Here is a 25,305-nt window from a genome sequence, read left to right as displayed (position 1 = left end):
CGGGATTGGCGAAGACAGGATAGTAGGAGTCCGTAAGCCGTGGTCTGGGATTGGAGAGAGCAGTGTAGTTCGGGTCCGTATGCCATGTTCAGGGATAGGAGATATCACCGTAGTCGAGGGTATGCCAAAGTCCAAAATCCAGAAGGGTCCACAAACAAGCCGAGTCGGTACACAAAGGTTAACTGCAAAGGAGACAGAGCACTGCACAAACAAAGTGAGCTTCACGAGGCTACATAGGATTATGCTGAGCAAAGCATAGGAGGAAGCATAAAGTATTTAAAGGCAGGACAGGCCAATGGGGACAGGGGGTGGAGCGGAGGTGCGGCCCCAGCTGAGCTGGGATAGGCTGCAGGACACAAGGCAGGAAGAGAGACTTGCCACGCAGCTGGGTATCGTTGCAGGTCATCGCGTGTGCGTGCCGCGCGGGAGAGATGCGCGACGTGTGCGGGAGGCAGGACCAGGTTCCGTGCGATAGCTAGAAGAGCTTCGGGTGCACACGCACTCTGTAATGAGAGCGGAGGAGTGCGCATGGGCAGGAACAGTGGCCGCGGCGGCAGCAGCAGCAGCAGGTAAGGAGGGAACACGCTGCAAAGGACGCGTTCCCCGACTCCTTACAAAGCTTCGCCGAAATTGGGTCATGCAACAGGACAATGATCCCAAGCACACCAGAAAATCTACAACAGAATGGCTGAAAAAGAAAAGAATCAAGGTGTTGCAATGGCCCAGTCAAAGTCCACACCTCAACCCGATTGAAATGCTGTGGCTGGACCTTAAGAGAGCTGTGCATAAACAAATGCCCACAAATCTCAATAAACTGAAGCAACGTTGTAAAGACGAGTGGGCCAAAATTCCTCCACAACGATGTGAGAGACTGATAAAGTCGTACAGAAAACGATGACTTCAAGTTATTGCTGCTAAAGGTGGTTCTACAAGCTATTGAATCATAACAAACTGAATAAACAGGAGATGTTTTGAATCAACACCCTGAACACACTTCATCCATCCGGTATTAATTTAGACTGGGAGCTAAAACATTTTTTGGCTGCTTAGCTCCCCTTACCATGAGGAGTGTTCAGGATGTGGATCTTTTATTATATGTCTATATGGTTGTTCTTTCATTATATGTATATATGACTGCTCTTAGACAATATGTGATATTCTCAATGTCTGGTGGTCCCATGCTCTTTGCTTATGTATTACTATGCATATAAATTATTTGTATATAAGTTATCTGTTATGTCCCGTCCATTTGCCAGCTTCCTCCGTGAATAATTGTATAGATTGTGGTTATTTATATACATACAGAGTGGCACCATTAGCTTTTTTTACCTAAGGCACATAAAGGGTTAATTGAGCCCTATTATCACCATTACTATAAAATTTATGCCTATATATTATTATTTAGTTTTTAGGTTACCAGGTTATTGGTGCCAACGCTCTCTATATTCCACATATTCTTTGTTTTTAACCCGTTTTTTGTCTGTCTCTTTTATGTTTAAAATTGTTATTTTTGTGTCTTTAATGAGTTCATAGAAAGGGAAAGAAAAAAGCGGAGCACTGCCAGGGGATAAAGAAAAAGGCTGGGGCAAAAAATGAATAAAGATTATTTATTGGGCATAATGGCCAAAGTAAAACAAACACACAAGGTTAAAAAACTCTGACGCGTTTCCCGCCGTGGAGGCGCTTTATCAAAGAGTACTGAGGCTCTCACAGTATCAGAATATATAGCAGTCTCTAACGTATCCGCCCTAATCTGAAACCAATGAATCAGAAGATGGTCTAATTGATTATGCAGACAGCTGTGATTTAAAGCTGTTGTAAGGGTCTTATGGTAAAAGATGTTAACATGGCACTAATCATCATATGAGACTGTGAGAGCCTAAATGGTTACAACAAATAACAATAAGTATAAAAACAAAAACAAAAGAAGAAGAGGACTAATAGTAAACATAATAGCAACAATGTATCAAATGTGTTAATATAATAAAAATATATGTGTATAAAATATAATAAAAAATGTATATATATAATCAGATAGTGTATTGACGCTAAATAAATACTAATGAGTTGTGATAGTATAAGTGAATATTCAAATAGCAATATAAACCATGTGTATACCTAATGTATAGACATAGGGATATATAGTATAAGTGCTTTATCAAATAAATTAAATTCATTATATCTATAAATAATAAAATGTAAAAAAGTGATAGTAAGATTAGTGAATAAAATTTAGTCAAATCCTCAAATGTGACAAACAAATTGTCTTCTATGCGATTTATATTCATTGGACTGTTGATTTGTATATATCTATACATATGTCCTCACTGTTTGGTATGTTTTAATTGTATGATATATTATCTATTTCATAAGACAAGTTACCTGATGATAATATATTTATATCTGTTATATAAATTTATATATGTATTTATTATTTATTTCATAGCTATACATAGGTGACTAAATTATATTATACTGTATATGCACTATTCTGTTATTAGGGTTTTTTATCACCATCTTTTAATTTATCTGTATCAATTTGTTTATGTCACATTTGAGGATTTGACTAAATTTTATTCACTAATCTTACTATCACTTTTTTACATTTTATTATTTATAGATATAATGAATTTAATTTATTTGATAAAGCACTTATACTATATATCCCTATGTCTATACATTAGGTATACACATGGTTTATATTGCTATTTGAATATTCACTTATACTATCACAACTCATTAGTATTTATTTAGCGTCAATACACTATCTGATTATATATATACATTTTTTATTATATTTTATACACATATATTTTTATTATATTAACACATTTGATACATTGTTGCTATGATGTTTACTATTAGTCCTCTTCTTCTTTTGTTTTTGTTTTTATACTTATTGTTATTTGTTGTAACCATTTAGGCTCTCACAGTCTCATATGATGATTAGTGCCATGTTAACATCTTTTACCATAAGACCCTTACAACAGCTTTAAATCACAGCTGTCTGCATAATCAATTAGACCATCTTCTGATTCATTGGTTTCAGATTAGGGCGGATACGTTAGAGACTGCTATATATTCTGATACTGTGAGAGCCTCAGTACTCTTTGATAAAGCGCCTCCACGGCGGGAAACGCGTCAGAGTTTTTTAACCTTGTGTGTTTGTTTTTCTTTGGCCATTATGCCCAATAAATAATCTTTATTCATTTTTTGCCCCAGCCTTTTTCTTTATCCCCTGGCAGTGCTCCGCTTTTTTCTTTCCCTTTCTATTTTTGTCCCAATGGTGTAGCAGCACGCTCCGGTTTTCATTGTTGCAGAGCAGCTGTTGTCATCGGAAGATTTCCTCCTGAAGCTGCAGAGTGGATCCAGATCTTTGAGCCAGTGTGCGGTCCACACGCCCAGCCCTCACCTGTTCCGGGAAGGACCACAGCTCACGGTGACGAACGGCTACAGCCTTGGATCGCGCACCGTTCCGCCCACATTGACCAGCGCCCCCCAGATCCCGTCGGACTGAAACATTGCGGTACTACCATCAGGCACCCGGTAAGGCGGCGGGAGACTCTGCTTGCAGGTCTCTACTACCAACAGCCAGTCCTGTTACACCGGGGAGCCATAACCGCTTTTCAAAGTGAGGATGGTCTCATTCCAACCCACACGGGGGACTGGTACCATCGGTCATATCGGAGCTTATCCCGAGATTACACAGGTGAGGTGGGTGTCATATAGACCCACACTTTACATCGGTACTCCAATCAGGACACTCTCTGCCCATATTTTTTATACCGGTTTATGTGATTTTTATTTACAGCACTTGCCATATTTGTAGCTTCCACGTGGGGATCTTCCCCGTTTTTTCCACTTTAATGAGTTCATATTGTGTTACTTTGTGTTCTCTTGGAGCGCTTCCTACTCCCTCCCTATGCGTACTGGTATTATTCAAGCCTGATTGGTTCCCAGTCCATTGGCTAGAGTATACCCATGTGATTATTTTTAGCCAATGGACACACGGTATTGCCTACTTAGGGAGTGGATGACGGACAGGGTGTTACTCTTTGATAAAGTTCTATCTATAGAACGAAACGCGTCAGAGTTTCACAGTTATGTGGATGTTCTTTTTCTTTTTTATGTAATTAAAGTATTTTAGTTTTTATGCGCCTGGTTGGAGATTTTTCCAGAGGAGCAGTGACTGCCGTCTCTTCACTTACCTATTGAATCATAAGGTATACTTAGTTTTTCACACATGGCTTCTCCATTTTGGCTTTATTTTTATTCCTGTCTTGCGCATACTGTATTTACACAGCAGTACATAGAAAATATATACCTGCACGATCTTTAATCTGCAGGAGAGTGCGCTTATCTATATTTGTCTATAAAAACCAATGACACTAAAGTGTCTATTATTTTTTTTAAAAGCCCTCAGCTTCACCTTATTAGTCAGAAATACCCAGTTCTTCAGGGGTTATTGCTGTACTTAAATACCACAGTTTCCATAGGCTGCAATGCTTTTGATAACACAGAATATTACAGACTGTCCCACCAAATTGCACCAGCATTAGCAACAACCTTTGCTACATCTGTGAATGCAAATAACGCCAGGTCTCCTCTTGTCCCCCTTGTACTCCCCTTAACTCCGATGAGGCTGCGACTGGCAGCGGAGGCGCGCGGGTGCACACGTCTAGTCAGGTAGGCCCGAGGAGCTGTGGGCAGTCAGACGGGCTGGCGATCCGGTCGCTGGAGCTCGACAGCGTACTCGTCAAGCGTGGGCTGCCATCTTTGAAGTCGCGCATGTGAAGTGCGAGGCTTGCGCATGCACAGTGGCCTCAGAGTTGCGGCGGCAATTGCAAGAGTGGGGTGCATGTGCAGTATATCAGAATAGCTGAGGCCATTGCATGTTAAGCTCCACAGGGGAATTACAGTTCCCAGCAGCCCCAGGGGCAAGCACAGCCAATAGCATGGCAGGATTCTCTTGCTGAGATAAAGATACATTTGGCGCACTGGAAACCAAGCTTCAGTTGGGAGCTGGACAGAAGAAGGTATGGTAGTGTCTCATGTGCCAGTGGACCTGAGACTAGGCCTAGAGTCCCCCTTAATGCCACAGCTAGGCCCTGACTCCCCATCAGCTTCTGGGTGCATAGGGAAAGGCCCCTCAGATAGGGACATTTCCCCATTAGCCCAATAATGTCAGGGACACAGCAAAGATGTGCAGTGACCTGCGGCCTGTGGTCTGGGGTAAGACCACAACCGCAAATGAGAGACTATCAAAGGTGAGACACTCCAACGGGAGTTCACCCCACGCAGAGGTGGACATCTTCATTGCATCAGATGGATCCTTTCATTGGTCGGCGGTACCCGGGTGCTGGAGTGCCTGGCAGGTTCCCACCTCAATAAGTGCACCAATGACCACACACACATTCTGTGGGTAGCGCTACCACATACTTTGGGGTGGGATCAGCTGTGTGGACACCGGTGGTTAGGTGCCCAGGGCACCTAAGTACTTTGGGGGAACCTAACTGAAGTGTGTATACGGGGGTTGTTGGGCAGTGGAGCACTGTGTGGGTACGGCCGTGCAAGGCCTGTATGATTTTGGTGTTATCAGTTAGTGTTACCAGTAAAGATCAGTTATTAATTCACTGCGTGTATAATTATTCCTGACTGTGTTTATTTATAATTTATTTTATTTATAAAAATGTTTTACCAGGAAGTAATACATTGAGAGTTACCTCTTGTTTTCAAGTATGTCCTGGGCATAGTTAATGTGACAAATAATACATGGTTACAAATACAGTTACATAAATGAACAGGGTATACATTATATACAATACATTGCATGCACAGATAGAGAAGATGTATATTATAGGCTTATGTAACAGTTACAGACCAGATTAAAATGTGAGACAGCCTTAGTTTTGAAAGAACTTAAACTGGTGGTGGATGTGAGAGTCTCCGGTAGGTTGTTCCAGTTTTGGGGTGCACGGTAAGAGAAGGAGGAGCGGCCGGATACTTTGTTGAGCCTAGGGACCATGAACAGTCTTTTGGAGTCAGATCTCAGATGATAAGTGCTGCATGTGGTAGGGGTGAGGAGCTTGTTCAGGTAGCTGGGTAGCTTGCCCAGAAAGTATTTGAGGGTGAGACAGGAAAGGTGAACTTTGCGCCTAGACTCGAGTGATGACCAATCTAGTTCTTTGAGCATTTCGCAGTGATGTGTGTTGTAGTTGCATTGGAGAACAAAACGACAAATTGAATTGTAGAGGGTGTCAAGTTTGCTAAGGTGGGATTGAGGTGCCGAGCCATATACTATGTCTCCATAGTCAATAATTGGCATTAGCATCTGCTGTGTGATACATTTTCTGACCAGGAGACTTAGGGAGGATTTGTTCCTGTAAAGTACCTGTAGTTTGGCATAGGTCTTGGTTGTCAGGGTATCAATGTGCATCCCGAATGTTAAGTGGGAGTCAAGCCATATGCCCAGGTATTTAAAACTAGTAACAGGAGTTAGTGTGGTGTTAGTATACAAAAGAGAAAAGAAAAATGCGTGCACCTATCAATAGGTCCGTGAAACACTCAACTGACTAAATATATAAATACAAGTTTAAAAATACAATAGAAGGGGTTATAAAACCTTACATAAGCAAACACTTAAAAACAATATATAGTTGTGTGACATGAACCATTCAGGAACATCCAGGGTCTGGCTCTAACTGTTATAACAAATGATATATACAAATCGGTGTGTGTTGCCAAAAACCCAAATGAAATTGCAGCTTCTGATGCAAGGGACCCAAGTCCTTGCTGAAATAATTAAGGATAAAGAACAGAAAAAACGAGAAGCGCAAAAACTCTTTGGGAAAAGGCAAACAAGCCACATAAATGTTAATTAAAAACACACAAATGGTAATAAAAACCAAGAATATAGTATTAAAAGTCACTGCATATAAATGTCCAGGTGGTGTGCACTGTGTTGTTATGGAACAACCAGGGCCCCTCTGTGTCCAGGGAGACCCAGGTACAAGTTATATTACAAAGGTAATGTATGGTTCCAAATTAAAGTGGTAGGCTCAAGGGTGTAGCGTCCACAGATTGAGCAAACAATGGATGGGACAAGAGTGAAGTGGGACCGTCAGTGAGCCCCTGTGTGATCAGCTCACCCAACCTTCAGACCGATATGTAGAGACGGCTCCTCACACTCATCATCCGGAATCCTTCCAGCTAGCCTCTTCTCTAAGGCTCGGGCACGGAGCAGAGCAGCTACCCACCTGCCGGGTTTCTGGGTATGACGTCACGGCCGGACGTGATGCACCGACCCTGCCCGGCTGGCAGCAACAAACGCTCAGTGATTCTCCAGGCAGCGAACAGGCACTCCAGAGGCAATTACAGCGTCAGTTCCTTGGGCACTCCACACACAAGAGCAGCACTGCAGTGAGCAACCGGACAGCAAGACAGCATAAACAGAAGCACAGACCCCTTAGGCTCCTCCTCCTACGAGTTTCACCACTTCCGTGGCTTCATCAGGGTGTGTGTTGGTGTTGGTTCTAATGTGGAGCTCAGTCACTGGAAACTTTAAAAATTTAGTCTTGGTCCCAAATATCATTGTTACAGTCTTGTCAGTGTTTAAAAACAGTTTAAAAACAGTTTGTTTTCGGAAATCCAGTTTTTGAGTCTCAAAAAGTCAGACTGAAGTATGTGTTGAAGGTCAGAGAGGCTATGGCTGTGTGCATATAGGATTGTGTCATCTGCATACATGTGTATTGAGGCTTCCTGACAAGCTGTGGGGAGATCATTAATGAACACTGAGAAGAGTAGGGGCCCCAGAACAGAGCCTTGCAAGACGCCACAGGTGATATCCAGGGGGTTAGAGTTAGAGCCAGAGATGGACACATGTTGGGATCTACCTGATAGGTAGGACTGAAACCAGTTTAAAGCATGCTTCCCTATTCCAGAGCTCTGGAGTTTGTTAAGCAGGTTAGCATAATCAACAGTATCTAAAGCCTTTGCAAAATCTAGGAATACTGCACCAGTGAGTTGACCCCGTTCCATTCCAAACTGGATTTCATTGCAAACTTTTAGCAGGGTAGTTACGGTTGAGTGTTTGGGGCAAAAGCCAGATTGGAATTGGCTCGGGAAATTTGTCTTGTTATAGTAATTGCTTAATTGGGAGTGGACACATTTTTCCATGACTTTGGATAGGATTGGGAGAAGGGAGATTGGCCTGTAGTTTGAGACAGTGTTTTTGTCCCCTGTAACAGGGGAGTTATCCCTGTTCAGGTAATGTACCTCTAATCCAGCAGTGTGGTGGTTAACTGCTGGTAGTCAATTAACAAACACCACCTGCCTGATTTGATGGCTTAGAAAAGCCTGTCTTTTGAGACAGGAAGTGAGACTCCTTAGCTCACACCTGAGCTAAACTTGGAGACACTTGTCTTGAGCCCTGCCAGAAGAAACAGCAGAGCTACTTTCAAGACACAGGGGAAACTTCTAAAACTGAATGCTGACACACCCTGAAGAAAAGGGAGCTGAAGCAGGGACAGAGAAGATTTTCCCTCCAAACCACAAGGAACAGATAAGACTTTCATTTATGAGACTTTCTATATCTGCTTATTTCATGCTATATGTTTGGGGCTGGGAGACATGCTTATCTAAGGGAGTTGTGAACTGCATAGTATTTCACTAGAAATACTCCCAAGTGAATAGAAGCTTTGTTTACCCATTGTTTGGATGGTTTCCTGATGTTAAGGAAACAGGCGCAATAAAAGGCTTATTTAATTTCACTATAATCAGTCTCCCTTGCATACCTCTGTGAGCATCCGCCTACATCCCCACTTTTGAAGATTGGGACAACTCTGGCAGCTTTCCAGCTCTTAGGGATATGGCTTGCAGACAGGATAGAGTTGACTATGGAAGTAATTGGTTTGGCAATTGCTGGGGCACCAAGTCTTAGGAACCTAGATTGTAGTAAGTCAGGTCCACATTGGCTGCTTAGTTTTAATTTGAGAAGCGCTTGTGTAATCTCCTCTTCAGATACTGGGCCAAATTGAAATTTGAGGCAGTGTTGGGGGGGGGGGGGGGGGCTATAGGGGTACTCCCAGGATGAGATTGAGGTTTGTGGTTTGGGCTGCGTTTCGCTAATATGTTAGTAGCACACCCCACAAAGTAATCATTGAATGCATTTGCAATGTCGGTGGGGTTTGTCAGAGTAATATCGCCCTTAGTGATGTTACTTGGCTGTTGATGGTTAGAAGGGGCTATCCAATTGCACTTGGATCCCTTCCAGGTGGAGGTGCTGTCACCAGATAGTCAGGTACACCCCAGGCTCCCTGCACCAGAGGATCAGGCCTTCTGTGAGCCAATCAGGTAACGCACCACAGGTAGTTTCCTTAGACACGGGGGAAAGGGGAATGCACAAAAAAGACATAAGATACATTGGTAAATAGAAAACCATTCTGGTTACAAACCTTTCACTTACAAATATTGTTTACAGTCCCTTAACGACATGAAACATTTTCAGAGCAGACCGGGGTGATTCACATAGGTCACGCTTGTACCATCCTAGTGAGAAGTTCCTTCTGTAATGTTTAGGTTAACAGACTCTTCGTCAGATAGGTTTCAAAGCAGAACTTTGGCTTCACCTACTGTAGGGCAGCGGTGGACAACATGATATACATAATCTAGTGCCCTATAAAGCCTCCTATTGCCTCATATAATATTTCTGAATATCATCTCTCTCTGTGCAGATCCCTCTCTCCTGTCCCCTCTCTCTTTGTGCTGATCTCTCCCAATACTATCTCTCTGTACTAATCTCTTCCCGCTCTCTTCCTGTGCTGATCTCTCCCCCTTCTCCTACCCTTTTTCTACCTTATCGATCTCCCCCTCTGACTCTCCCCTCTCACACACCCTCTCTTACCTCCCTTTTCTATCTCCCCCTCCCTCCTTTCTCTCTTCCTTTTTCTCCCCTCCTCTGTCTAACCTCCCTGCTTTTTCTCCCCTTCCTGCTTGCTCTCTCCTCCCTCCTATTTCTCTACTCCCTCTTCTCTCTCCCTTCCCTCTCTCAATCTCTCTCTCCTCCCATCTCTCTGCTCAACCCTCTCTCTCCTCCTTTCTCTTTCTCCCTACCCTTCCCTTTCACTCTCATTCTCCTGTTCATGCCCCCTTTCTCTCTCTATCTCTCTCACACCCTCTCTCTTAGCTCCACTCCCTCTCTCACCTGTCCGCACTCTCACTCTCCCATAATCCCTCTCCCCTTCACTCTCCCCTTATTCCTCACCACTCTCACCCTCTCACCCCTGACCCCTCTCCCCCTCTCTCTCCCATCTCTCTCCCCCTCCCTTATCCCCTCTCTTCTTTCTCCCCTTCCATCCCTTCACTCCCCTCCCCCTCCATCACCTCCGCACTTCTCTCTCCCTCCCTTTACCTTCTCTCTCAATTTCCCCACCTCACCTCTCAGTCTTCCTGTCTTTCCCTGCTCCACTCCTGTTTGTAGCTACGCTCCTATGTGCTCTCTTGTCTCATGGCAGGAATAATGGAAGAAGGCCACAAGTGACAGACGGCCTTCAATTCTTCCATCCTTGGCATTAATGGCCATGTAATGCTCTGTCGTGACTGGATTATTACTTAAACAATATACAGTACATATTTGAAAGGAGTGCAGTAGCTTCTGTTTTATTTGTATCAATTTACCATTTTTAGAGGAATTGTCACTGCCACCTACTTTTTGTTTTAGTCCTAAGTAAGTTCCCATGAGTATATCTACATGATTTGTTTTTGTGAACTATTTGAATCTCTCTACTTTTCCTCCTCTCAGCTGAGTTTTATTCTTACTTGCTTTAGATTTGCAAGATTTTCATCAGTTTCTACTGAATAACAGGAGTATTTAATTTTGTGAGATTTCCTCACTTGCATCCATAATATGCATCTGCATGGATTTCCACAGCTAAACCGAAAACAACTGTTTGTACACTCAAAAACTGTTCAATAAATATAGATTATTTATATTTGAGGTATTTTCCAGTTTTCAGGCAAACTCTCCAATAATGACATTCAGAATTATTATCGCATTATTCATTACCTGTTCCTCCAGGATTGTGTTGCGTGGTCCCTTGGAGTCGCAATCATGTGGTTACGAGTGGCCCATATGGCGTGGACAGAAGTAGATGGGGCTTCACTACCATTCTTATTGCGTCCACTGCTACAGAACGTGATCTTCCTAAAGAAAAGGAGAACAAATAGCATGATGTTCCCTGTGTGTCATAGGGGCCTCTGGCATGCCAGCCCTTATTGCAAGAAAGTCACAGTCAGATATCCCACCTTGAGAAAGATACATTAAATATACCTGACACCATACCTAAGATACATGGGAAAGATGCAAATGCAAATATGTACAATTATTTGCTTCTATTTCCGAGTTATGTTGCCAGGTACGGTATGTTTCTGTTCATCTCATGGGGTATATGTTCATCTAAACAATTGGAGGTATAAGCAAAAAGGTGCACTCTTAAAATATGTCTCTCTCTTACTGCCACAGTATTGCAGAAATTTGGCTGAATGGTGCATGTAAATGAGCTGTCATGAGACTTTATACATAGATTATTTTTCACAAATATATTTCTATCATGTGTTGTATCCATTGATTACAGAAAAAAAATCTTATCATACAACCTTTATCTGTAATGTAGGTAATTTAGTGTAAAATTGTAGTTCAGAATGTTACTGGTGACAACAGAAAAGAATTTCCTTCTAGCATTACAGATCTTTATATGTGGAATGTTTTAAAATGCTTGCAGCTATTATTGCATTTTTCATCATTTTATTAATGTAAAAAGGCAGCTGTTAAATCATCAGCGCATATTGAAAAGGATTCATATTTCATAACACAAGATATATTAACCAGTTATATTAGATTTAGCCTGGAAACCGCATAAATGAGTAATTAAATGTAAGAACAATTCAGGAGTTCCTTTTTAATTATTTTTGCAACTACTTTAGAACTTCACAAGCAATTGCATCCCCCGGATAATTAAATGTTTAAATTAACTCTTCATAATGATATATGTATTAAATAACATTAAAAGTTTATAGGCAATTTCTCAGATTAAGAAACGTCATATATAAAATGGGTTAGCAACCATATCCATATGAAGTACAGCAGTTAGGTAGAGAAATAGAAGGAACGAAAGCAGAGCTACAGTTTGTAACCCGGCCCTTACTTGTACTTGTTGTTTACTTGTGTTTCCTGAATAGAATGATTTATAAAAGGCATGATTCATTCTTTACTTGTATATCTCCTCCAATCTATTTAACATTGACAATATGGCTCTTTTTACCACTACTCACACATTTTAATTTACCAATGAATGTAGTTAGTTACCATGGTAACTTGAAAGCAAATGCACTTGCTTGTCAGCAGCTATTCTATATAAGCAAATGAAGCATCATAGGTGTGTTAAAGCAGCAATTTGCTCTTTTAGTTTGAATTTTATTCCTAATATGAGCATAAATACATGTGATAGATGACATCAAGCCTGACAAATATTTTTTCATAGCAGCAAATTAAAATCAGAGATACTAAAGTTATTACCCCAAGGTTTATTATATGAGCTTCATTAAAAATGTACTTCCACAAACAGCACATACTAAGTTATATCACAAAAACGACTGATTTACTCACAGTAGATATCTTTTTCTAGAAGTCGCTTCAATGTAAACCAGAGAACTGTATGCTTGATTGGGCTACTTGACCTTTTAATGGGAGGAGATCGTGGTGTAGCCTTGTGTGTGTGATGTTCCAATAAAGTTTTTTCAACTTACCCGGAAGTAGCCTGGATGTTTGTCACTCGCAGTGGCGCCGGATCTTCTTTCTTTCTACTTCACCTTTTAACCCTCAAGCTCTCTTCCCCCATTCCATAATCCACCCCACCTTATGGCTACAGTGACCATATTTGTCCCAGAGAAAATTGGGACAAATGTCACGCATGCACAGTGAGCGTCCTGACAGCGCATGCGCTAAGGGTGCTTGCCGACCATGCATGTGGGATCGGGCACTGGCCGACTGCTGGTGCAAATGCACAATCGGCACTAGCAGCTCAGAAGGTAAGAAGGAGTCTCCATGTCTGTCCAACCCCCTTGATAATGTACTGTACTGTAGATGCCCGAATATGGATATCTACGTCATGAGGGGGGATACTATCGGACCATATTTGATCATCCACGTCTTCAAGGGGGTTGGACAGGACATTTAAAACGGCCAAAAAGAGGGCTATCCAAATTGAAATGAGTATGTTTCCTTATTTCTTCCTTACATCAACTGTACCAATATTGGTACTAACCAAGTTATCCCTATTGATTTTGTCTGCTTTATGAAATGCTTTTCAACTAGGTCATCATTTTAATCTTTCTGCTCAAACTTTAACCTTTTTTGTAAATAAATATAATCCAGTTTTTGCAAAAAATAAAATACCCTCTCAATAAGCAATGGAGAATTATTAAAGAAGATCCTATTTTGGGACATGTCTGTGAGAGACAAACCCAAGATAATTTTCAAAAAATCGAATACTCGTAAAAATATATTAAGTCCCAGTATGCTTAATGAGCCCCCTAAAGTTAAAGCCATTAGTTAGCTGCCTCCCAAGCCACATGGCAATTTTAAATGCGGAAAATATGTAGTACAGATGCAGCCACCAGTATTAGAACACTTACCTTGAAAATTCTGGGGCAGTCTCACAGTAAATGTCTCAACATGCCTCAACATATCTGTGAGATTCTTAATGGCCCATCGGATTAACACAGCAGGAGGGGGGGGGGGGTCCCTGCAGTCCCATTCAAACTGAATAGGACTGCAGGGACCCCTGCTGTGTTAATCCGAAGGGCCATTAAGAATCTCACAGAAATGTTGAGTATGTTGCAGCAATGTTGCGGCATTTACTGTTAGACTGCCCAAGAATTTAAAAGGCAAGAGTTCTAATACTCGTTGCTGCATCTGTATGTAGATTTATGAATTTAACCAATTAATTTGTTCATTCTGGTAGAATGAACAAAGTGAATGGATTTATTAACTGTAGGTCCAAATGTATTGTTTATTACATTACCTGCCCTTGTGGATTAAACTATATTGGCAAAACCAACAAAGAATTAAATACAAGAATTAAAGAACATGTTAACATTAAAAATGCCAAAATTCATTTACAAAATCACAAAATATTACACAATTTGCCGAAACATTTTTTATTGTCCCATAACTGTGAAGTAGAAAACCTTAAGTTTATGGGTCTTGAACAGGTCATTTTGAATAAAAGAGGAGGAGATTGGGCCAAAATTCTAAAACAGAGAGCAGTTTTGGATATATGAATTAGGCACTAAATTACCTAAAGGTTTAAATGAACAGATACATCTTGTCCCATTTTTATAAGTTTATCTTCTTTTTATGTATAGTATAGATGTTATATTTTTATGATTGGTTGTATAAAGATTCAAATTTGATTTTATATGTATGTCTTTTGAGTATTGTAGACTATTTTAAGTCACCTATCTTGATTTTAGACATCATTTACATTCTAATTTCAAACTTCCATTAAGGGCAAATTGTATCTAGATCCTTCATTCAATGTCATCCATCCATCCATCTCCTAATTTCTAACAGAGTTTATTTCATTGTCAAAGGAAATGGCTGTGAATGGTATAGCATTATCAATTTATTTTTTGGAGGTTTATATAATTTGACCAATTATAACTGGCAATTAGTGAGGGTTTTTAGAAGTTAATGAGGAATAAGGCCACCAACACCTGACAAAGTCCCTGTGTGCGAAACGCGTAGGGGTTTTGGTTTTGGCAACACATTACGGAGCGCGTTGCTCTAAGCAAATCAGCCACCCCCTCCAACGGCGGATGCCAGACACGGAAGGAAGGTGTGGAGCTGGAAAGCAATGAAGATTTTTTGAAAGTGGAGCCAAAGAGACTATCTAACTTCCGGGATCTGGTGCAGGACACCAGCGCCGGAGGCAAAGATGAGCGGACTCACTTGGAGCGCTGGTGAAACCTGTTTAAACATCGAGGTTGCTGTGCCCGTGCTCAACTACGGCCGTTGGTGTTTTCTCACATGTGAGTGATATTGTTTTTATTTGGTGCTAATACACAATACTTATACAGTACAGGTTGTGCTTATCAGTCGTCTTCTTTTTCTAAGATGAATATATATATACACCATATGATGAACGCAAATCAGAAATTTCCAAACTGCTCTAATTGGTTAACATTTTTGATTGTTTAATAGAAGAAGGAAAATACAATAGAACTTCATTTAAAAAAAATTGTTCCTCGAACTAGAAAGATCTGGTATTACACCAACAAGTGTCTACTTACATTTCTGCACTTTGTGGGGGAGGGGGGGGGGTCAAGGTGAAAAAGCATGATCGAAAAGTCCTGTTATTTTTCTTTGTTACCAGATTGTGATTTTTACTTGCAGACACTTGCAATATATTTGTAAAGTGTCAATGCATAATTCTGCTGAGAGTTCCTGTCGCAGATATGAAGTATCCTTCTCTCACTGCTGAGGGGCCTGCATAATGTTAAGTGATGTGCTATACCAACATCACCTCTTACTTTCACACTGTATCACAACATAAAACCATACCAATTAATTTGTACCCTTTTTTACCTCCAGTTTTTTTTTAGTTTGTTTGCAGATTGATTTGTAATGACGTGAATCCCCTAGTGCACATTTTTTGTGTTGCTGGACACTTTCGACAGACATATTATGCCATTCAATTTAATTGGATATTGTCTGGTTGTTCAAGTTAATATTTCTGGGGGCAAAAGGAGCACCAGGAAGCAATATGCAGTTCTCATTTGTACAAAGGTTTGAGTAACCCTATTATATATATAAAACATGGCATTTGGGGGAACTAACAATGACTGCATTTAGAGTTTTCTTTAATCCATTTGCTGCCAGAGGGGTCTTTGAAGCATTGCAGATCAATGTGCTGAATGCTGCTCAGTCAGGTGCTTATAGAATGGGAACAAGGGGAAGGCTTTCTATTTGCAGGATAAATATACATCTGCTGGTGTGGGAAACTCTAATCGTTGTGTTAAAACCTGGTTGCTACATTTTTTCAACATTATTGCATTTCTACTCCCTTTTTTTTATCTGGTGTGTGACATACATTACTAATAACATGGATAATTTATTCTCAATTTTTCCTGATAAATTCTTCAAGGGGTAGATTCCTGGATGATATTCCAATTAGTACCAACAGGTTCTCTCACACTAAGCTTTGGGTGACACGTGAGGGAAAGTTATAGTGGAGCACTGCGCTGCAAGTGTGTTTATTATCAGCGTACAGATACTCACCTTTACTATATAGTGCTGCATGTTTACAGCTAATAGATAATCAGCATATTTATACAGCACAGTGTTTTCGATATTAGCATATTATTAATTCCCACACACGCTCCTCGTCTCACTGTCACCCCTCTTTCCATCTCCTTTCCTCTCTCTCTCCCTCTCTCCCTTCACTCTCCTGTCTTTCTCCATCCATCTCTCCCCCTACTTTCTTTCGTCGCTCTTCCCCCTCTCTCCTCTTGACCCTCTCCCACCATGTCTCTATACCCCCTCTCTCTCCATCTGCCTCTCACTTCCCAGTCTCTTACACACTTCATCTCCAGTTTTTACCCTCCCTCTTTCACACACTTACCCCCTCTTTCACAAAGGTCCCCCCTTTTTTACACACTTCCCCCCATCTCACACTCTTCTCCAATTTGTAATTTGCTTTGTGGAATTGAGAATGCACAAAATCAAAAAATAGTTTTATCATTTTTTTATTTTCGTCCAGTTGAATGTGATCTAATTGTACACAGCTACAGCTGCAGGTTCTAGACCACTTGCCATGGAAAATCTGTGGCTATCTCACAGTAACGCTGTGAGATTTCTGCAGCCAGACTAATGGCCCATTGGATCAATACAGCGAGGGTCCCTGTATTTGAATGGGACTTACGCTGTGTGAATCCTACCGGGCTGCGAGTCTCATTCAAAAGCAGGGACCCCCACTGTGTTAATCCGGTGGGCCATTTCAGCCTGCTCTGGACATCTCACGAGTTACTGCGAGATAGCCACAGATTTTCCAAGGCAAGTGGTCTAGAACCGGCAGCTGTCTCTGTACAGTAGCTATGTTTAAATTGATTGCATTTTTAACTTATTGTATAATTATAATTAAAATGCATGTTTTAAATAGAATTGTAAGCACATTATAATCTTTATATATTTATTATATATAAACCAGTAGTGATAGAGTTAACCATTCAGGGTATTAATATAGTATATAAAAAAAAGCAAATTAAGGGAAACAAATAAAACTAAACCAATAGTGAATAAAGTGTTAAAGATAATGACGTACACTATACAGTAGGTATTTTGCTGGATGCTGGAATAAAACGACTAAACAGTAGATGGATATCTGGATCTGGAATCAAACACTAATGGGGTAGGTAAACTCTGGAACTGGAAAGATATTCCTTGGAATGGAGAAAAAAAAGACTACAATAGTGTGATAATGTGTAACATATAATATTATGAGAATGGACAAAAATGCGCTCACAAACAGAAGTTGATTGGAGGCTGTCATGGAACATGAATCATATTTCTGTTTGACCCCCCTTCTGCTTGTCAGCTCCTTAAGTTCTGCTGCATGCATTTGTTCCACACACACACACACTGTGCCTGTATGATGTATCAATATGTTGCCATTTCTGCCTCTGAGCATGTAACCAGTGACTTGCTACAGCAACCTCCTGAGATTCTTCTCAGAATGGGCTATTCTGCCCTCCCCTTGTGTTTGCTGATAGTAGTTTGTCCCATCTCACTTCTAGTGTGACCCTTGCTCCTCACTTCCTTTTCCATCCTGGAGACAGTCATTACAGCACTCATCTCTGTTACACTTCCATGGCAAGGCCATCTCTTTCTACCTGTTTCAAACTACAAATCACTAATACACACCATCCACAAGAGCCTGTATTTACTGCTGCTTTTCCAATAAAGTGAAGGGAATATTATAGGACTTGCAGGGATTTGGAAAGGGGGCTGAGTTAATGCTATCTGGGGCAATTCACACATCACATGTGACCCTGGCTTCAGAATAGAGGCAATATGGATAAGGATGTCTGGCTCATAAGCACCAAACATGAGTGCAAGACCTAACTTTTCTCTCAACACCACAGTCATTTAAAACAGTATATGTTTTCCCTTTTTCTTCTATTTCCCATCAAAACTCAATTCTTGAAATTTTCTGCGATGGATTCTTCATGTTCTCTACTTTAAAAATTGGACTAAGGAACAGTCCCCTTACTCTAACAGCATAGTATCTAGAGTTTTGAGCATAGAGATTTCCAAAATCCACCAGTGTTTAATTAGCTCTTTATTCCTTGTTTTTGTCTATGCCGCCAGGAATACTTAGGGCCTATTCAGTAATCTTTGATAAGTGACTTATCGACTGGTAAAAGTACTTTTCGAACAAAATTTCATACCGTGAGGTAACAACATTCCAAACCGATCGATATGTTAGTGATCTTATCGAAGCTACCTGAATAGGCCCTTAGACGTAGAGCTTGGTAGCTGGATCGTGGATGGTCTGTAAGAGAAAAGTATATGTCATAAACCATCAGAGATTCAGATTCCTAAAAGACCATGTGACCTGAATGCATGAATTATTGTTTGCATCTCTTAAGGTCTGTCTGTAAATTTGTTAAAAGTGTAATGTGTATACAACACAAACAAGAAGTTGCAGCAGTTATCATCCCGGATATGACAAGGGGTAATTCAGTAGTCAGACAGGCAAATGGCAACCCAATTCACCCATCAAATACTAGGGATTTTCCTAACTTTTCACAAACTGGATCATGTCATCTGCTGTTTGAAGTTCACAGACATTAATTGCAGAACAGCAGGGAATCTTAAAATAAAAGGCATATTAGATATGCTAAACGTATTCTTCTAGCTAGCACTATAACATTAATTCCAAGAGAGTAGACAGCACAGACAGAACAATGTGTTCCTTGCTATTTACACTTACAATATCTGATAGCGGTAGAAAAAAAATACAAATATTTCCAGACAATTAGCAAATGAGCAGAAAACATGAACCACAAAGAAATTGTGTGCCATGGGAATGGATTTTAACTAGTGTTCTGCATTTTTAGTATTTACCGATTTTCACTGATTACCAGTTTTTTTTATTATTACACCTGTTTATCAATCTACTCAATATTTACTATGTGGTCCATATTGGTGTATAGGGATGGAAAAACAAGGAGTATTTGTATGTGTAAGAGACAGCTGTGTGTGCATACATATAGCACAGTATGTACAGACGTGGCCTTTAGCGCTCATGGGAAGAGAGTTCACTTGTGTCAGTAATGACTCATAAAATTTCGATCTCTGTTTAGGCCACCGCTAAGTGTCCCGAAAAGTTGCATACATTTGTATTCATGCAACTGTCTCTCTTTCAGTGTTTTAAGATTACCTTTGAGTATGGCAACCCTCAGATCGTTCATCTTATGGCCAGAGTCAGAGAAATGTTCGCCGACAGGACTGTCTCTTGTTCCACGTGTGATGCTGTCTCACCTATGTGGCAGGGGCTAAACAAGAGAATGAACCTGCATCGCCACAGCATCACACGCGGAACAAGAGACAGTCCTGTCAGCGAACATTTCTCTGACTCTGGCCATAACGTATGAACGAATACAAATAGATGCAACTGTTCGGGACACTTTGCGGTGGCCTAAACAGAGATCGAAATTTTATGAGTCATTACTGACACAAGTGAACTCTCTTCCCATGAGCGCTAAAGGCCATGTCTGTACATACTGTGCTATATGTATGCACACACAGCTGTCTCTTACACATACAAATACTCCTTGTTTTTCCATCCCTATACACCAATAGGGACCACATGGTATCTACACACATTTTTAGTTATGCTACAATCTCTCACATTTCCACACCTACCCACACCATTTATATTAACTCCCACTCCACACACACCTTTTGTAAAGCACTGCATACACTGTGGGATCTCCATTCATTTATATTCACACAGATACACACACACACTATTACATCACTAACTTTCAGGAACCATTTAACACCTCTAGCCATAAATCTAATCCACACACGGGGGAGGGACGAGCACAGATAACATTCCAAGAGACACTGTTTTTAAGTATACCCTTTGCTTGCTTCATTCATTTTAACATTGCCAGAAGAAGAGATCAGTGTATCTCGAAAGCTTGCACAAATAAAAGCATTTCGTTAGCCACAGAACGGTATAGTCTATTTATTTTTTGACTATTGAAGCTCGGCTAACATGGTACTGATACCTCTACATATATATATATATATCAGATTGTGGTCTGACCTAAGGCTGCGGACATAATGCGCGTGTGACAGTCCTGGAGATAGATTTGCATGGCTGTCGCTGAGCGATTTCTGTCCTCCGTTGATGTGCGTGACAGAGTGGCGTGGCCATGACATCACCAGGCTGAATAATTGAGGTTTGCCCTCATTGGTTCAAACATGTCACGTGACGCGGGCCGTTGTTCGAGAAAATCAAATGGATTTGTCTCCTCCAAATCCTGTGTCGCGTGCAGTATGGCTGGACTGGTGCACTAAATGAAGTTATGGGACAGCGTGCACTTTATTGCTTTATCCTTTGGTCTGCGGATTTCAGCAGATCAATCTTATTATTACCAGTACACTCCACGGATTCTGCAACCCATGGACGGATTTGTAGAATATAATCTGCGGATTTGGCAATCCGTTAGCAGATTCTTAGGAATCTGCCAACAGATTGCCAAATCCATGAATTGGATTCTACAAATCCGTCCATGGGTTGTATCCAACAGTGGTTTTTTATTAATCCACGTGGATTAAAATTTACCAAATCCATTTGCGGATTTTACATCACGAAACAGATTTTTGGGGGAAATGCGAGAAACTCCAGGAAAAGGATTGGGCGCCCATCTCTATCGATAACATGGCTTAGAGAGATTTGGTGGTGGGGATTAAGGTAATTATCATAAAGATGTACTTGGTAGTAATACTGATGATAATGAGGAAGAGGAGATTGTGGAGGCTGCTCCAGCACAAGCTTCCACTTGCAGAGGCAGCATAGGCGTAGTAGAAAGTGGCCTTCTGGATGAAGACCAAGACATGGTGGACCAATTATGTCTAATAATACAGAAACTCAGTGGTTGCAAAGCTTTTGATAGGGTGCACATTTATTATTGCTCACACAGAAGGGCCCTTTTGCTGAATAGCAACATGGCCCAAATTCTTGCTGTTGATATGCTGCCCTTTGGCTTTCTAGAGGAAAAGGGCTTTAGGGACTCTGGCACTAATACATACATTTGGGTGTTCAATACAGGAGTGTGAACTATAGGAGATGGATTTAGAAAGGCATGCAGTTTAATAAACAGTAAAAACAGAAGAAATGTTGTAGGAAAAATAACAAGGATGAATACCCCCCACTGTAAACTAGAATTCAGCCCCAGCAGCGGAAAATGCCATTCCAGAGTTGGACTGCATGCCTACTCATTCATCATAAGATATTGCCAAAGTATCCAAAGAGTAAACTGTCGGTACAAACCATTGTCAAGTATATGTCTTTCCATTCCCAAATGGTTTTTCTCTTTTCGGATATTACACTTTATTGTGAAAAACAAACCGAATCCTTGCAATAACATTCTCTGCACGCATTTTGACAAACAGTAAAAAAAACACAACAGGAGACTCCTTCTCCACACAAGCTCTATTAGAAGTTATACATGAAATGATATGAAGCAAATCTTTTATTACCTCATGCTGGAATAGCATCAAACTGAATCATAGAACCAGATTGCTTAATTTGTGTTACATTGTTGACCCAGGATGTTTGGCTAGACAGTATGTGTTATGTATGTGGTGACTACTCCACAGACCTCATCACAGGTGTCCTCTTTAGTGAAATTGCAGCAAAGATAACCAAAAACATTTGGGATATCATGCTGGAATTTTACACATGACACCAGAGGAAATGTAACATACGGACCATGAATAAAGATAAACTTTGTGCACGTAGATAATTTCAGCTGCTTTGATGCTGGTGAATACATTGGACATGACACGGACATTACACAGGTTAATTATCAGTGATCTGTACAAACATTTTATTTATTTTTCAACAATATATTTAATAACAACTTCTGAACCATGTTTGTTTGCATTCCTGGTTGTTTGGTTATTATCTTGACAGTTGGTAGCATATTATACAAAGCAGAATATGGACTCCCGACTCTTGCGTTCTGCTCAAGGATGTCTTCTTTCTACACCCTTTGTATCTAAAGCCCTCTCCCGCCTTAAACCTTTTTCACTGACTGCCCCACACCTCTGGAATGCCCTTCCCCTCAGTAACTGACTAGCACCCTCTCTATCCACCTTTAAGACCCACCTTAAGACACACTTGCTTAAAGAAGCATATGAATAGCACTGTGAATATTCTGAACACATGATACATAAAGCTTGGCCCCCTGCAGACGCACTTACCAGAACTCCCTCCTACTGTCTCTGTACGTTCTCCCTACCTACCAATTAAACTGTAAGCTCCTCGGGCAGGGACTCCTCTTCCTTAATGTTCCGTTTATGTCTAAAGCACTTATTCCCATGATCTGTTATTTATATTATCTGTTATTTATTTGATTACCACATGTATTACTACTGTGAAGCACTATGTACATTAATTGCGCTATATAAAGACATACAATACAATATAATAAACGTGCATATGATATTTTGAACTTTAATTTGTGTTACCTAATTTTTATATTTTATTATTAATTTCTCTACTCAAGAGAGCCATGCTCAAGTGAAAATAAATATTGGCACTAAAATAATTACAGTAAATTAAGATTGATTTTAAGAGTATGATGAGCCTTGCACTCTTCTCAATCCTAATCCTGTATCAGATTTCACATACTGTAACAGTCAGTGTATGAATTGCAGAAAATCATAGCCTTGTTACTGTATTGTGGTGTTGAAATATTCATGTACATTGGTGTAAAACACCTTATATTAAATATGGATATGCTTGCCAAGTAAAATGTTATTTAAAAAAATGATGTTAATCTTATAACATAAATCCCCATACATTTACCTTTTGATTCATTGTGAAACTACTGTACAATGAAAGAAAAACCGAGTTTGCTATATTATGTTTTACCAAATGTACACTATGTATTATGTTTATGTATAATATTCAATTCATTTACTACTGTATTTAAAGTCTTGTAGAAGGAAAGCAAAACCAGATATTTACAGTATATTAATAACATGAAATAATTGTAACAAAAGCCTGCCACACATTTATTTGAGATGTTGCTACCGGGAGACCTAAACAGCCAGTCTGGGACAACTACAAGCTTCACTTACCCCCTCGCAAATTTTTTTAAACATGGTGGAGATACTGGCACCCTGTACTGGGGCCTATAAATCAAGAAGTTGGGGGTCCCCGAGGCTGAAATTAATGTGGTTCAGCTCCAGAGACCCCCTGCTTCAATACTCTGTTATTAAAATTTAAATGAAAACTGCGCGATCATCTGTAAGAGCTGTACCGGGAGATGCAGCTCTCTCCGTGCAGCTCTTCCAGACTGAAGCTCTTCATTTCGCACATTAAGCAAATACAAACTCATGCGGTATAGCAATTTTTTTACCAAATGCTAAAAAATTTGCGATTTTTCTTAGTGAATAACTTTTTCACACAAATGTCTATATGTGTGGAAGGAACATGCAAACCCGATCGGTAATGCAATGAACTTATCTAAGTTTAGTGAATAGGCCCCTACTGTATGTTCTAATTGGATGTCAAAAATGTATATATGGATTTAATGTTTTTTTCGTATTTCCCTCTTTTAAATGTTAAATGCCTTAAAGAACAATAGAAGCAGGGAAGCCGTGCTCGTGCTGTCAGACGTGATTACTGAAATAAGCCCCATGCTGCTTGATGTGTGGAGGTACTGTACTCCCAATCACTCCTATGTGAAAACATCCAAAGGGGTTTTCACCATGTAACGAAAAAAACACAAAGGCACACAGCGCACCGGGGGTTAATAAAGAATAACGTATCAATATGCGTATTCACAAATAAATTATAGAATTGTGAGTAGTATAACTATTAAATTAAAAATGTTTCCAAAGATATAATAGAAACGACCCAAAAAAGAATAATATGGTAAAACACAATATTTATTAAAAAAGGTAATACACACAAAGAAATGTGTATACGTGATGGCCACTAATAACACAACCCGTGTAAAAATACAGTCACAATTGGATATAATAATAAAACTACAGTGAGTACAAATAACAGCTAACTATTAACTCAGTTGAAGACTTCCAAAAAGACATAACAAACATACCACAAAGTGGGGAGCCAAGATACTAACCGGAAGAAGTATACAAGTGGGACTGCAGTGATCAGTGCTGATGTTAGTGCCCGGACTGCACCGATCAAAGAGTTCCTCTCCTACAACTCCCTGGTGATCTCGTAAGGCCAATGGGAAGGCACGCTGAACCACCTCACGTGACCTCTACTACGTGCTTCGTCAGGGGGTCACGTTGGAGGCTGTCCGCGTTTTTTACCTCCTTTGCCAACCAATGAATTGTGGCCTATCCCCAATTGCCTACAATCCAACACAGCTATGTAACGCGGTTGGCACAGGTTACATACTGTATATCAACCAATGGAAATACATTAGACAACAATATGCACAATAACGTAAACCCAAACTACCCACTGAATATTACAATATAATATTCTATATGTGATAGTGAAAAAAGTAGTAAATAATGCCGTGTTAAAGTTATTTCTAAAAACTATAACAGAAGCAACCAGTGTAACGTAATTTGTGATACACTATGGGGCAGTAAGTGAAAACTATTTTAGGTGGTAGGGGACTAAAGAGAAGACAAATTTGAGCAGAAAGCGAGAGACAGGCTAGGGTATAGCAAGAAATTGGGACTGAAGAGGGTAGAGTGTATAGCCTTAAAAGAAATGAAAAGTCATACAGGATTTATCAGGTAGCCAGGAGAGGGATTTCAGCAGGAGAGAAGTGACTTTTAGGAGAGAGTGAAGTGATTCTAGCTACAACATTTAAGATAGGTTGTACAGTGGAAAGATGAAAGACAAGAAGGCAAGACAGGAGAAAATTGCAATAGTTAACGTGGGAGAGAATAAGGGCATTTGTTAGAGTTTTAGCAGTAAAGCTAGAGTAGAGGAAAGACCGTATCTTAGCAAT

General features: G+C 40.3%; 1 pseudogene; it reads right to left on the bottom strand.

Moving 5' to 3' along the window:
- The window catches only part of LOC142492384 (forkhead box protein E4-like), a 74,524-nt pseudogene that overhangs the window by 19,622 nt on the left and 29,597 nt on the right, over positions 1-25,305 (bottom strand).

The sequence above is a fragment of the Ascaphus truei genome, chromosome 4 (genome assembly GCF_040206685.1).
Source record: "Ascaphus truei isolate aAscTru1 chromosome 4, aAscTru1.hap1, whole genome shotgun sequence".
Classification (NCBI taxonomy): Eukaryota; Metazoa; Chordata; class Amphibia; order Anura; family Ascaphidae; genus Ascaphus; species Ascaphus truei.
Note: the sequence above shows the minus strand (reverse complement) of the source record. Positions and strands in the feature narration are given on the sequence as shown.